Genomic DNA, 14,421 nt, shown 5'->3' with positions numbered 1-14,421 from the left:
AAATATAAAAGTGGTGCTTTCATGATCATGCTACTCAATTCTCTGAATCATCTTTGGACCCTGGGATCTCTTCAAGTTGTTACAGACAATATACCTCAGTCATATGTTGCATCAATAAGCAAGGTGAGAACCAGGTCATACCCCTTCCAGACTAGCCATGTTAGCCTGGGATTAGCTTCACAGCACAATCTCTCTCTATGGCATAGTACATTCCATCACATCAAAATTGTGTGGCAGAGAAGCTGAGAAGGACAAGAGCAGGCCCTCATGAATGGAAACTAGATTGGGGGGGTCTTCCAAGATTTGATTCATCTGTGGGGGTTCCTCAAGTAGACTTCTTTGCCTCCTCTATGAACAATCAGCTGGCAAGAGTCTGCTCCAGATCTCCTTGTAAGAAGGCCTGGAAGACAGATGCATTTTCTTTTCCATGGACAGGAATGTTTTTGTTTGCTTTTCCAACCTTTTCACTAATATTTAGGGTACTCCTGAACATGCAAAAGGAATCCCTGAAGATCATTATGATAACCCCCTTCTGCCTCAGGCAACTATGGTTTTCCCTTATTTTGGAAGTGGTTAGGGACAAGTACCACAAGCTTCCTCACACACTGGATTTTTTTCTCACAGGAACAAGGGTTTTGATACAACCCAATACCAATCAACTTCAGTTGACTGCCTGGATCATGGGATCTTAATTCGTTTTAGGCATCTGTCTATTGAGGACATGTAGTAAGTACAAATGTAGGCAAGAAAGCCTGCTACTAGAAACTCGTATATTAGCAAATGGAAAAGGTTTTCTATTTGATGCCAACAACATAACAAGCACCCATTCAGGGCTAGTTGTTCTTTGGTTTTACAATATCTGTGTGAGTTACTATCCTATGGTCTTTCTTACTCCTCTATTAAAGTTAATTTATTGGCCATTTTAGCATGTCTGTCAATGCATTCTCATGTCAAAATGTTTTTGAAAGTGGTTTTGCATAAGAGGCCTAAAAGAAAATCAGCTGCCCTTCCTTGGAAGAAAAAACTAAAATAATGAAACAACAAAACACTTGTGTTTTTTGCAGGGAGTAAGCCCCCCTGCACCCCACACCCTCTGATAATTATATATACCAATTCTGATATTGCTCTACAGTGGGGAAAGGGCAAATTCCCTGATCCCCACTATGCACAATCTAGCACAGACTGAACACCAGCAGAAGCGATCAAATGCCTTTTGATCATTTCTGCTGCTGTTAAACACATTCAGCATTACAAATGTTCAACTATATAGAGTGCTTTCTTTTGCCCATATAGCTAAGACTACTGCAGCAGTGATCAAGATGGTGAACATAGTACAGTTGTGTCAGTAAACTGACCATAACAGCAGATGTTCAGATGTCCACTCCTTCCCTTCCAGTCCCCCCCTTGTTTTGCTTGTTGTTTATGCCAGGATGAGGTTATTTATTTGTTGTTCTTCATAGCATTGTCCTTTCAGAGGATAGCCTCCCTCTCTTGTTGGCAAGAAAGCTCTGAAGGGCTTGGCACCCTTACTTGTCTTTTAGTCAGCTCAGCTCAAGCTGCCAAATAGTTTGGCTGCATAGAAGGTGCCCTGAAGCTATGGAAGTTGGCTTGCTGGTATATCCTTGGCGGGATATAACCCATATAACTAAGGCTACTGCAGCAGCATGATTATTCAAACATCTACTGTTAAGGTAAGCTTACTTATACAATTGTAATGTATTTGCCTTATAATCTAATAGAGTGTCTTTGTGTCATATGATGAGTCACATTCTACAAGCTGATAGAATGCTTCTGGTGCCTTGTTCTTTGCTATTGCAATTGCTCTCTTAGCATCTTTGTTAGCAAACCAGTATTCCTTCTTTGTCTGGTTACACTTTACTATTTCCCACTTTTTTGCTGCACTCCTTTTTTGATTTTGACAGCTTCCTGGGCTTTTGTATTCCACCATCAGCTTTCCTTATTTACCTTATTTCCATACCTAGGTCACCGCATATCTGTTCTATAGTCTTCACACCTGCTGTTTTGAGATGCTGCCATTATTCTTCAACTCCACCTGCTTCCTCTTCTACCTGATGTGCTATAGCCCTGAATGTTTCCTTGAAAGTTTGTGCTTTAGCTGCAGACAACTTCCAGGTCTTCATGCCTTCTATAATTCTCATGATTCCTCTGGCCAGAGTTTGCATTAGAAAAATTCAATGGTTCCTCAGATCTGTTTGGAGCCAACACCAGTGCAAACATTCCTATCAGATTTCAGTTTTGGGGTTTGTTAAAATGGGAACAACTTTGGTGGGTGAACCAGTTATCTCTCAACCCAGGTCTCCCCTTCTCCCTTCCAGTCTATATTTACTCTGTAATCATAGATGCTTCAGACTTTTGTTGGGGAGCTATGCCCAAGGGAGTGAAATTTCATAGCCTGTGGAACAGACAGGACAGACTAAAAGACATAAAGGTCAAATAAATGATGGCAGTAATAAATGCTCTCTAATCTCTGAATCATCATTTGAATCCAGGACCTCTGCTAGTACTCCCAAACAAAACTATAGTGATGTGGTACATAAACAAGCGGGTGAATCAGATCATACACCCTTTGTAGACTAGCAATGGTAGCTTGGGAGCTAGCAGCTCAGCTCAGTCTTTCCCTGAAGTCTGCCTACATTCTATTTGAGCAAAACGTTATTGCAGACAAGTATCTATTTTCTGAGGATGTGCAGCAAGTATTAAAGGCAGCTAATCTGGCTAACTTGAGGTTACAAACATGGAAAACAGTTTTATTGATTGCTCTGACCTCTACAAGAAGGGTATCTGAGCTGCAAGCTCTTATGTGCAGTCAACAATATTTCATTTTCCATATGGACAGGATTTATTTGATAACTAATCCTTCTTTTTTGCCTAAAGTGATATCTTGAGTTTACTTTAAGCTAAACTAGATATCTCCCCATTTTCTTTCCTGAACCTAAAAATGAGGGAGAAGGGATACTCCATACCTTAGATATCCACAGACAACTCTTGTACTATCTTGACAGAAATAAATCTTTCATATCTTTGGATCAATTCTTCATTTCCTGTGAATTTACGAAGAGATAACCTGTGGTTGCCTAAGGCTATTACCTTTTGTTATACTCACCATAAGAAAACTATTCTAGGCAGGGTCATGGCCCACTCTGCCAGGGCCTTGGCTTCGCTTTTTGGAAAATTTTGGATTCTAGTAATTAGCTGTTTCTCTGCACATACTTTTACAAAGCACTATAAGCTTGAGTACTTTAGATCCAGATCAGGCTTTGCTGGGACCATTCTCCAGGGGCTCATGGACTCTTCTCCTTCCACCTCCCAAATGCAGTTAGAACATAGTAGTTGTGTAAGTAAAACTTACCATAACAGCAGATGTTCGAATGATTACTGCTGCAGTAGCCACTTCCTCCCTCCACCCCCCCTTGTTTTTGGTCTGTCTTTTATGCCAGGGTGTGGACATTCATGTTTTGTTATTCCTAGCATTGTCCTTTTAGGGCTCAGCCTCTCTCTCTCTATGCTGCCAGGAAAGCTCTGAAGGGCTTTGCACCCAAATTCATCTTTTAGTCAACTCAGCTCGAGCTGCCTGATTGATCAAGCACATGGAAGATGCTCTGAAGCTTTGAAAGCTGTCCAGCTGTTATATCCTTGACAGAATATAACCCATATAGTTAAAGTTACTGCAGCAGTGATCATTCAGATATATACTGTTATGGTAAGCTTGACTTACACAACTGTACTTTCTCCAAACTTTAGTGAGGAGTTTCAGTTCTAGAATGTTAAAGGCTATACATTTTAGTGTCTGAATCTGTTGAAAGTCTTTAGTGTCTAAAAGTGCTTATGTATTTGGTTTGTTAGGTTCACTCTACTCCTACACAGTTGCGAAAATCTGGAATTCTCTTCCAACAGATATAAGATTGCAAAACAGCAGTCCAATCTTTAAAACCCAATTAAAAGCCCACCTCGATCTCATCTGGCAATGTACCTGTGATGACCATGGCTAGCCCTACTACCACCATTCAGATAAATCTTCCTCTGGCACTACTCAAAGGTCAAACACAGAAAACAACTGCCATAACGAACTGTATTTTTAAATGTACATATGTATATAACTGTATACAGTATTACTGCACTTTCTTACTCAAATACATTAAAATTTCTGCTTTACTACTGTACACTAACTTCTCATCATACTATGCCATGATATATTATTGTCTGCTCTATTTGTTTGCTCTATTAATTTGTACTCATCTCTGACTGTTGTATTTTTATCATGTATGTGGAGCTTTTGTATTTTGTATTTTTTTTATGATTGTCATGTATGTGGAGCTTTTCTCCCTGGGTCTGTGCTGAAAACAGGCACCTGACTGCCCAGTCAGACCAACCTGGTAATCAAATATAAAATAAAATAAAATGATGAGTATTATTTTTCCACATTATAGTATTGCCAGATTTGGGGGGGGGGTCTAATTTTTGCACTTTGCAGCTACAGTTTATTAACGCTGCTTGTGAAGAATTTAACTGTAACTGTATGCAGCTGTAAATTAGTGACAGTCCATCAGTTATAGTCTCCTGAGCATCTTAAGCACTTATGCTTATTCTGAAACACAGATATTGTACAGTGATTACTCTTAGTCTCACCAACTAGCATACCTGACAAAAACATGTGTAGTTTATATATTTTTTTCTTTTCTGTTAACCAGGAGTGTGAGTTGATCTGCAAAGTATCCGTTGTCAACTATGACCCAAGCCAGCATTGCACAGCAGGAGCACATCCTCCCAGACCATCAGTAGCCCTTCTGCCTCCTTCTCCCTACAGGCCACTTCTGCTAGACCTCCTCCGAGCTACACCTCCAAAACTGGTCTTTTCTTCTGTTATGCAACTTACACCATTCTTTATACCTCTTTTTCTTGCTGTGCTTCATTATTACTCAGCAGTTCCCCCTTAGTCATTCTGGATGCCTTTCATCTTCTCCTGTGTGCCCTTGTGTTCTTGCCTGGACATCTGCTGACCCCCCCCCCATCTCCTGTCTACCTACTTGCCCTCTCTTTCTACCTCCATCATACTGATAAATGTCTCACTACTATCCCCTTTGTTTTATGTATCTTACTTTCCACCATCTTTCTGTTCTCACCACCTGTACCCATGCCCCCCCAGCTTCTTCTACCTGTCTACTATCTGCTTTTCCTGTTTGACCCTCCTGTTTCCCACAGAATCCTTTTCTAAACCATCCCATGTTGTTTTTGTCTCACCAACAGTTGAATAAGATACCACCATATCTCTCCAATCAGCCTCAATATTTGGTAACTTCCCTGTCTAGGGTAAATGTTCCCGTGCAGATTTTGCATCCTTATATTTCAAGAGATCCCATAAGAAGGAATGTTGCCTCATAATGTCTTTTGGTTTCCATGCCCTACAAAAAAAGGACAAAAGCACTTTGAATTCTGTTTTAAAAAGAACTCCTCCTCCAACAGATCACATTGCTAAAGCTGTCACCCAAACCTCACACGTCTACTCCCCCTTAATAGCTGGACTGATGATAATGCTTGCAAGGGGTTTCATTCTACCTACATTAAGAGTGCACTTAAGAAAAGTGATAAAGAGATTAATGGAACTGTGAAGAAACTCAAAGCTGAATATGAACTTAAAATAACCCCTGAAATCTTTCTTTAACTATGTCAGGAAGTTAAGAATTAACATCCAGCGCTGCTCAGAGCTATTCCACAGTAATATTGCCTACTCTGACCAAAAGGAAATAGCTAACATCCTAACTGACAAATTTAGTGCAAATTTTATTCCACCCACATTTAAAGCTGGTTTTGTCCCTGATGAGTAGCACACTGCAGTGGTGATGGCCCTTCATAATGGTGGTCTTACAAGCTTCATCTACAAAGCTATAAGTACAGTTGTGTATGTAAAATTACCACGACAGTAGATGCTTGAATGACCACTGCTGCACTAGGTTACTAGGTTCATAGGTGTGCACTACGCTAATGGACCTGGAGCCTTTACAAAGCCCAGCCCATAGGACTACCATGGCATCGTGCCACCCGACCTTAGTTCCCAGTGCCTCTGTCAAGTAGAGCCACTGGAGTGATCCCCGGGATGAATTTTCTATTTCCCATCCCCTCATCAAGATTTCTCTTAAAGAGGGCCAGTGAGGCGCTCCACTTGACATGTATGGGAAGTCTATTCCATAGCATGGGCAGTTTCTGGGTTATGAACCTGTCCGTCCAGCTTGTTCTGTTGATTGTGATAATGAGGTTGAGGTCTCTGGAGCATGTAGTGTGGAGGGATTGGGATTTCTTTAGATGTAGCATTTTTAACAGAGCTGGGTCAGACATGACTTTGTACGTCAAGCAGAGATCGCCTCTAAGTAGGCGATATGAGACAGAGAATAGTTGGAGTTTTTTGAGTCTTTCCATATAGGACAAGTGTTTAAGGCCTAAGATCCTCTTTGTGAGGTATTTTTGCGGCCTCTCCAGTTGTTGTAGGTGTCTAGTGAGGTACATGCCAAATGTCCCATTATACTCAATGATTGGCCTAATGAGGGATGAGTAGAGGGAGACAATGACCTCTTTCTTCCTGGGTTATATCCTGCACAGACTATAATAGCCAGACAGCTTCTAAAGCTTGAGGGCACCTTCCACATGCAACACTGAAAAACTCCTGCAAGTACGGCAGGTGCACGGCCCCAAATTACCAAGTCCACAAAAACCACACAGGCCAGCACTCAAAGGCAAAAGGTATGCACGAGTAAAATATAATTTATTAAAGCATATTAAGGCAAGACAGACTGGTTTCGGCCCAGTTATTAAGCCTTCCTCAGTGTAAAGTTAAGTCACAAAAACAAGCCTTTTATGCTTAATGATCATCACATGATAAAGAATCCCCATGGTTGGTTGGTTATAAATGTTCATTAAGTCCTGGGGGGGGAATAATCCTCCCAGCTTGATAATCCACTTCTTTTCTTTTTTTATTAAGCATGTCATGCATATCAATTTTGTTAGCCCGGTCCCTACTTATCCTGTCAATAATGGTGAACCTAAAAGATCCAGTAGAATGAGTCAAGGAGTGTTTATATAATGCATTACCGGGTTTCTTTAGTCTAACATCACTAAGATGCTCAGATATTCTTATCCTAACAGGGCGAGAGGTCTGTCCTATATAAAAAGCAGAACACATACAGGTAGCTAGGTAAATAACCCAATCAGCTCCATAGCTGGCCAAAAACCTGATATCAAAAATCTGCCCAGCATTTTTACTAGTAAACTGTTTGGACTTAGCCACCCTAACACAGTGTACACAATGACCACATGGAAAGCATCCCTGCAACAAATCACCAGTTAAAGTAGTCTGTAATGATTCTCCCAAAGTTATCCCTTGGTTATAATGGTTAAAATAGGAACTCATGGTTTTACCCCTATGGTATGAGAATTGGCATTTATCTTTTAAGAAAGCAGATAATCCATCATCCGCTAACAAAATATTACAATGTTAGTTCACAATGTCTAACAAAACATTGGTATTACGTCCGTAGGTGGTAACTAATCTAAGTTCAGATATACCTGATTCTTGTTTATCTTTATATGTCAAAAGATCATTCTTATTAATAGAAGATGCAAACTTGCTAGCAGAAAGTATTGCACCTGTCTTATAACCATGGGATTTGAACCTATCAATAAGGTCCAACTTATAGCTTTCATATTTCTGAGGGTGGGAGCAAATATGTCTAATTCTCAAAAACTGTGATTTTGGAATGTTGCGTGTAACATGGGGTGGGTGAAAGCTGGAAGCATGTAATAACGTACTTTCTCCAAACTTTAGAAATGGGCTAACAAAATTGGTTGGCATGACATGCTTAATAAAAAAAGAAAAAAAGTGGATTATCAAGCTGGGAGGATTATCCCCCCCAGGACTTAATGGACATTTATAACCAACCAAACTTGGGGATTCTTTCTTTATCATGTGATGATCATTAAGCACAAAAGGCTTGTTTTTGTGATTTAACTTTACACTGAGGAAGGCTTAATAACTGGGACAAAACCGATCTGTCTTACCTTAATATGCTTTAATAAATTATATTTTACTCGTGCATACCTTTTGCCTTTGAGTGCTGGCCTGTGTGTTTTTTGTGGACTTGGTAATTTGGGGCCATACACCTGCCGTACTTGCATGAATTTTTCACTGTTGCTTAGCTTCTTGTTCCTGCTGTTGGCCTCGGGTATATTGTTTCAATTCGTCATGGAGGATCCTTGCTACTATGTTTGTTAACATCAGCCTTGGTATTTGGTCCTGCTTATCTCATTTATTTTCTGGTGTTACTGTGGCATTTGTGGTCAAGGAGGTTTGTTTTGAATTGGATTACTATTGCATGTGATTTCAGAGGGGGCTAGTCGCAAGAAGCTGGACGGTTTGTTCGTTCAACTGGACAGGCTCAACTTGTGCAATCGCTTTGGGGATTTATCAGCTTTTTGGTATCTGTTGGACTTATATACACATGTATTAAGGGAACCATGGTGTGAGTACATTTTAGTGTCAATCTGCTTTAGAGTTTATAACAATCACCCTCACTCACCTAAGCTACAAAAAACTTTCCGGCCTTTTGAACGGGCTGATTGAATATGGAGCGACAGTTAGTAACTCTAACATTTGCATTCCTTCTTCAGGGGATCTACTGGCGTGTTGGCACCTGTACTTGCTAGGTTCATTTTTTCAAATGCATTATTGAAGCTACAGGTTATAAGAGACTTCGGAGTTGGTGGTTTAATGATACAATGAACAACTTGCGGACTTATCATTTATTTTTTTGTAAAGGAGCTTCTAATATTTTGGAACTTTCATATATTGGTATATTCACATGGGGGGAATGCTACTGCATTTCCATTGGTTCTACTTCTAGTAACATTTAGCTCTTTCTAAATGTTTATGCATTTAAGTAATAATGGTTCATCCCGTCCATTGAACATTATAGAGGTTGGAACTGTTCGGTTACGGTATTGAGGAACAAATTGGTCGTAAGCTTCCCTCTGATTACTGCATTTACTAATGGAGTTTCATAACTGTATTTGGGACTTATACTCGGACAGATTATTAATTTTTACCACCCATGTTTAATACTGTAGTATGTTTTGTGTGGCGTTTAAATATAACTACTGCCACTTGATTTGCAAATCATCAATCATGCTACAGTTGGCTTTCACTCGGGACTGTTTTGAACTTATTTTTTTCTTATTTAATTCATCATCATTCAGCAACATGGCTTTTTTGAACTGTTGGGCCTGGGCATTGTGTTATAACTCATCTGGTATTACCTTTGGGCTACTGTTTTTGGAGGAGACCATTATTGTATGTAGAAATATAAGATTTAATTGCACAAATGACCACACCTATGATAGGATATTGTATGTCTGTGTCTATAGGTAACATGTTCTGCGACATAGTTGTTTAGAATGATAGACAATTTTTCTGAATATGCATGAATATCCTGACAGTTTTTCACTTAACATGCTAAATATTGTTTTCATCTTCTTCTAACCCTAGTGGTATGCTTTAAAGCAAAGTGTATTTGTTTGGATTAGCAGGTTTACCTTAGGTAGGTTGGGTTATGAGTCTAATTCTAGCTCAGTTTAATATCTTCCTTTTATATATTTGACATTTGGATTTTGATTATTTGGAGACATGCCCAATTTTTTCCATCTTGTCATGGAACAAGTTTTTGACCAATGATACTGTTTTTGATTTTAATGAGAGAAATCTATGAGGGTCAATTTGCTTGCGGGACGGCACATGATTTTGATTACATATCAGCTTTTCCTGTTTATGGTGTTTGGTTTTTGTGCTAACTTTATCCCTTTTTCCAGCTTTGTGGGGCCACAGAGATTATTGTGTTCTTGATATATATATATATATATAGATATATATATATATATATATATATATATTTTTTTTTTTTTCGGGTGCACTTGAGAATTTCGAAGTCTAAACTTCGAATCCCATATGATCAAAGATCATATGTTTGAAGTTTTAAAACTTCTAAATCCTGAACGGAGATTGGCATACAGCACGACTGGGAGATTTCCCTTGTCCTCACTGTAGTGCGATCTCAAAATTGATATATTTAAGTTGTGGGAGGTGATGGGGGTGCAGGGGTCTTGCCCCCCTGCATACACTTGTTTTTAATGTGTTTAGTGGTGTTTTGATGGAGGGTTCACAACTGCGAGATTCCAAGATCTCGAGATTCTGAACTTGATGTTCTGAAACTCGTGATTTTGGGATTTCGAAATTTAGAAGTGAACTTGTTTTGTTTGGGGGGACATAGCAATGCATACAAGAGAAAGTCCTAAGTATTGATGGATGCCTTTTTGTGGCAGGCCTTATTGTATGCCAGGGCTATACTGGTTCACCGTGGGTTGGACTATTGACAGAATTAGGAATGCAGGTGATCCTAGCCGGACATACAAGGGACTTCTTTTCAAATTTGGATTCACTATTTTATAGTGCCTTATTCTAGGGATATAACATCTATGAATCGGCTATTATTACCCCCCAATATTGTTTATATTGTTTATACATTGATCAATGGTTGGTTAAGTTTGGTGATAGCCCTAATTTGGGTATAGCTGGCAGTGAACCAAACTTAGTCTTTAGAATATAAACCCCATTGTCGGTTATATGATATGTGCCTGCCCTCTTTCTTATTGATTCTTTCATAGTCTGAATTGGATGTTTACTGAATTTTATTGTAGTAATTTTTGCTCCAATTGTATAATAATAATAATAAGGGGATAATAATATTGACATTGTTGGTGTAACTTGTTCTGTGCATATTGAACATTATCAAGAAAAATATATATTGACATATTAATACGTTATTTTACTATGGAGCTTACATCTTTGATAAAGGGGCTGCCTGCTGATAAGGATGATTTGGGGATTTTTGGTCTTGGACCTAGTGGGAACAAGAGTGATATGGGGATAGGACTGAGCCGCACCATACTTGCTCAAAATTGTTTGAACAATTAACAAAAAGCATGAGAATTTTGCGGACTAATGTGTGGCACCTAAGACAAAAGGCATTTCCCCCAGGAGCCTCAGAGTCTGTATCCAACCCCTTGTATCTCATCCGGATGAGGAATTGTTAGAACAGTGGGCCCAAATATGACAGAGGTAGCCTCTTTGTGAGAAGATACCCAACAATTTGAAGGACAGGCCTGCTATACCAATTGTTTAAACTTGCTTAGTAAAGCATTACTCGGGGACAGCCATGGTGGTGCAGTGGTTAGTGTTGTCACCTCACAGCAAGAGGCTCTCCAGTTCGATCTTCGGCTGGGGTGTCTTCTGTGGGGAGTCTGCATGTCCTCCCTGTGGTCATGTGGGTTTCCTCCGGTGCTCTGGTTTCCTCCCACATCTCCAAAGACATGCTGCAAGTGGATTGGACATGCTAAAATTGGCCCTAGGTGTGAGTGCATATGTGTGTGTGTGCCTTCTGTGGACGGTTGGGCACCAGGCTGACAACTCAACACCGTAAAAACTCCACTGCCAATCGTGAGCAGACAAGGTGATCCGCTGTGGCAATCCCTAACTGGGAAAAGCCAAAAGAGAGAGAGAGAGAGAGAGAGAGAGAAAGAGAGTGTAAAGCGTTACTCACTTTGGAGGAGCAACTGAGGGATAGGAAGATGAAAACATTTCAACGGGATAAGGGTGATTATGAAGGGGGTAAACCCTTTGGCCCTAACAAGAATGTTAAATTTGCCAATGAGGATAGAAAATTTTGGAAAAGAAAGAGACCTAGGTTTGTTTTAAAAAGGACCCCTAGTTCTGTGAGTGGGACCTCTGCTGAGGATTCATCCTCTGTGACAGATTCTGAAACATCATATACTGTAGTGCCCCCAGCCCGAAAATGTAGGAATTCTGATACCCCTTTAGGGGCAGGGTACAGAAGGGAGGGAGAAAGCATCATGGGCATAAAAAATGTAGAGACCTTATTGAAAGTAATGACAAACAAGTAAACAACTGTTCTAATGTCTTGAGTATTTCTTCCCAGTCACTGACACAAGCTGAAATACAGCTTTTAAATAAAGGACTTAACTTTGTACCAACATTTTATGTTTCGGAAGATTCATTAGCACAAGACATTATTGATTTTTGCCATTTACTTAATCTCAGACTATATTTTGATTCTGGTTCTAATACTGTTGACTCTGATTATTTCAGATTTCACAACTCCACATTCATGCCATCCATGCATCATTCCGTATATTTATTTCAGCATAAGGTTCTCAAAGATCTACATTTTCAATCACGGGAGTTTCAGATCAAATCACATAATCTTTCTAGGAATGAACAACAAATTATTTATGATTTATAACGTAATCATGATTTGGTTATTCTACCCGCAGATAAAAGGGGTGCAATAGTAGTAATGGACTGGGTGCAAATATGATGCCGAGGCCAAGAGACAATTCAACAATGGCAGGTACTATATGTACATGCCCTTGGACCCTGGACCGAGATTTAAACAGGAAATTGATCAGTATCTTTTGTTGGCTAAGGATGAAGGCATTATTTCCCAATCTACTATGTATCATCTTACTGCCCCTGACCCTAGGCATCAAATTTTATATTTGTTACCGAAAATCCATAAGAATCTACAGGACCCCCCCCCCGGGAAGACCAATTGTTTCTGGGTGTGGATCGATTTGTGAACCTTTGTCACTGTTTCTAACCATACATCATACATCTTCAGTCACTTTTCAAATATGTCAGAGCATGTATTCAGGACACAACTGAATTCTCGAAGTTAATATCAGATATTCAACTTGAACCAGGGTGGTTGTTATGTACCCTTGATGTAGCGTCTCTATATACCAATATTCCCCAGTGGGCGGGTCTGTTGACCCTTGAACATTGGCTTTATCAAGCCGAGCTTTATCCATCAGATTTTAATACTTTTCTTATTGTCCTTGCCGAACATGTTCTTATGAAGAACACTTTTTATTATCAGGGGAAACGTTTTTGGCAGGTTCAGGGTACGGCTATGGGGGCATCCTTTGCCCCCATATATACCAACCTATTTATGGCCTATGTGGAAGAACAGTTGATATGTGATGTATGTCATAATCTTTACCTTGGGAAATTGATATGTGGAGATGCTACCTCAATGATTGCCAGATGATTTGGAAAGCTGATGAGGAATACTTGGGTGAATTTATGGAATACATCAATGGTAATAAGTGGGGGATCCAGTTTACTGTTAGTTATAATATTCATCAAATCACTTTCTTGGATGTTCTTATCACAAGAAATTTTTATCATACACTGGACACCCAGGTTTTCCCCAAGTATCCACAATATAACTTGTTATTACACGCTTCCAGCTTTCCCAACCCCATGTTACACACAACATTCCAAAATCACAGTTTTTGAGAATTAGACGTATTTGCTCCCACCCTCAGAAATATGAAAGCTATAAGTTGGACCTTATTGATAGGCTCAAATCCTGTGGGTATAAGACAGGTACGATACTTTCTGCTAGCAAGTTTGCATCTTCTATTAATAAGAATGATCTTTTGACATATAAAGATAAACAAGAATCAGGTACATCTGAACTTAGATTGGTTACCACCTACGGACGTAATACCAATGTTTTGTTAGACATTGTGAACAAACATTGGAATATTTTGTTAGCGGATGATAGAGTATCTGCTTTCTTAAAAGATAAATGCCAATTCTCATACCGTAGGGGTAAAACCATGAGTTCCTATTTTAACCATTATAACCAAGGGATAACTTTGGGAGAATCATTACAGACTACTTTAACTGGTGATTTGTTGCAGGGATGCTTTCCATGTGGTCATTGTGTACACTCTGTTAGGGTGGCTAAGTCCAAACAGTTTACTAGTAAAAACACTGGGCAGGTTTTTGATATCAGGTTTTTGGCCAACTGCGGAACTGATTGGGTTATTTAACTAGCTACCTGTATGTGTTCTGCTTTTTATATAGGACAGACCTCTCGCCCTGTTAGGATAAGAATATCTGAGCATCTTAGTGATGTGTGACTAAAGAAACCAAGTAATGCATTGTATAAACAATCCTTGACTCATTCTACTGGATCTTTTAGGTTCACCATTATTGATAGGATAAGTGGGGACCAGGCTAACAAAATTGGTTGGCATGACATGCTTAATAAAAAAGAAAAGAAGTAGATTATCAAGCTGGGAGGATTATTCCTCCCAGAACGTAATGACCATTTATAACCAACCAACCTTGGGGATTTTTTCTTTATCATGTGATGATTATTAAGCATAAAAGGCTTGTTTTTGTGATTTAACTTTACATTGAGGAAGGCTTAATAACTGGGCCGAAACCAGTCTGTCTTCCTTAATATGCTTTAATAAATTATATCTTGCTTG

This window comes from Protopterus annectens, chromosome 13.part0 (genome assembly GCF_019279795.1).
Source record: "Protopterus annectens isolate FY-2018-M chromosome 13.part0, PAN1.0, whole genome shotgun sequence".
NCBI lineage: Eukaryota > Metazoa > Chordata > Ceratodontiformes > Protopteridae > Protopterus > Protopterus annectens.
This window is presented reverse-complemented; position numbering follows the sequence as displayed.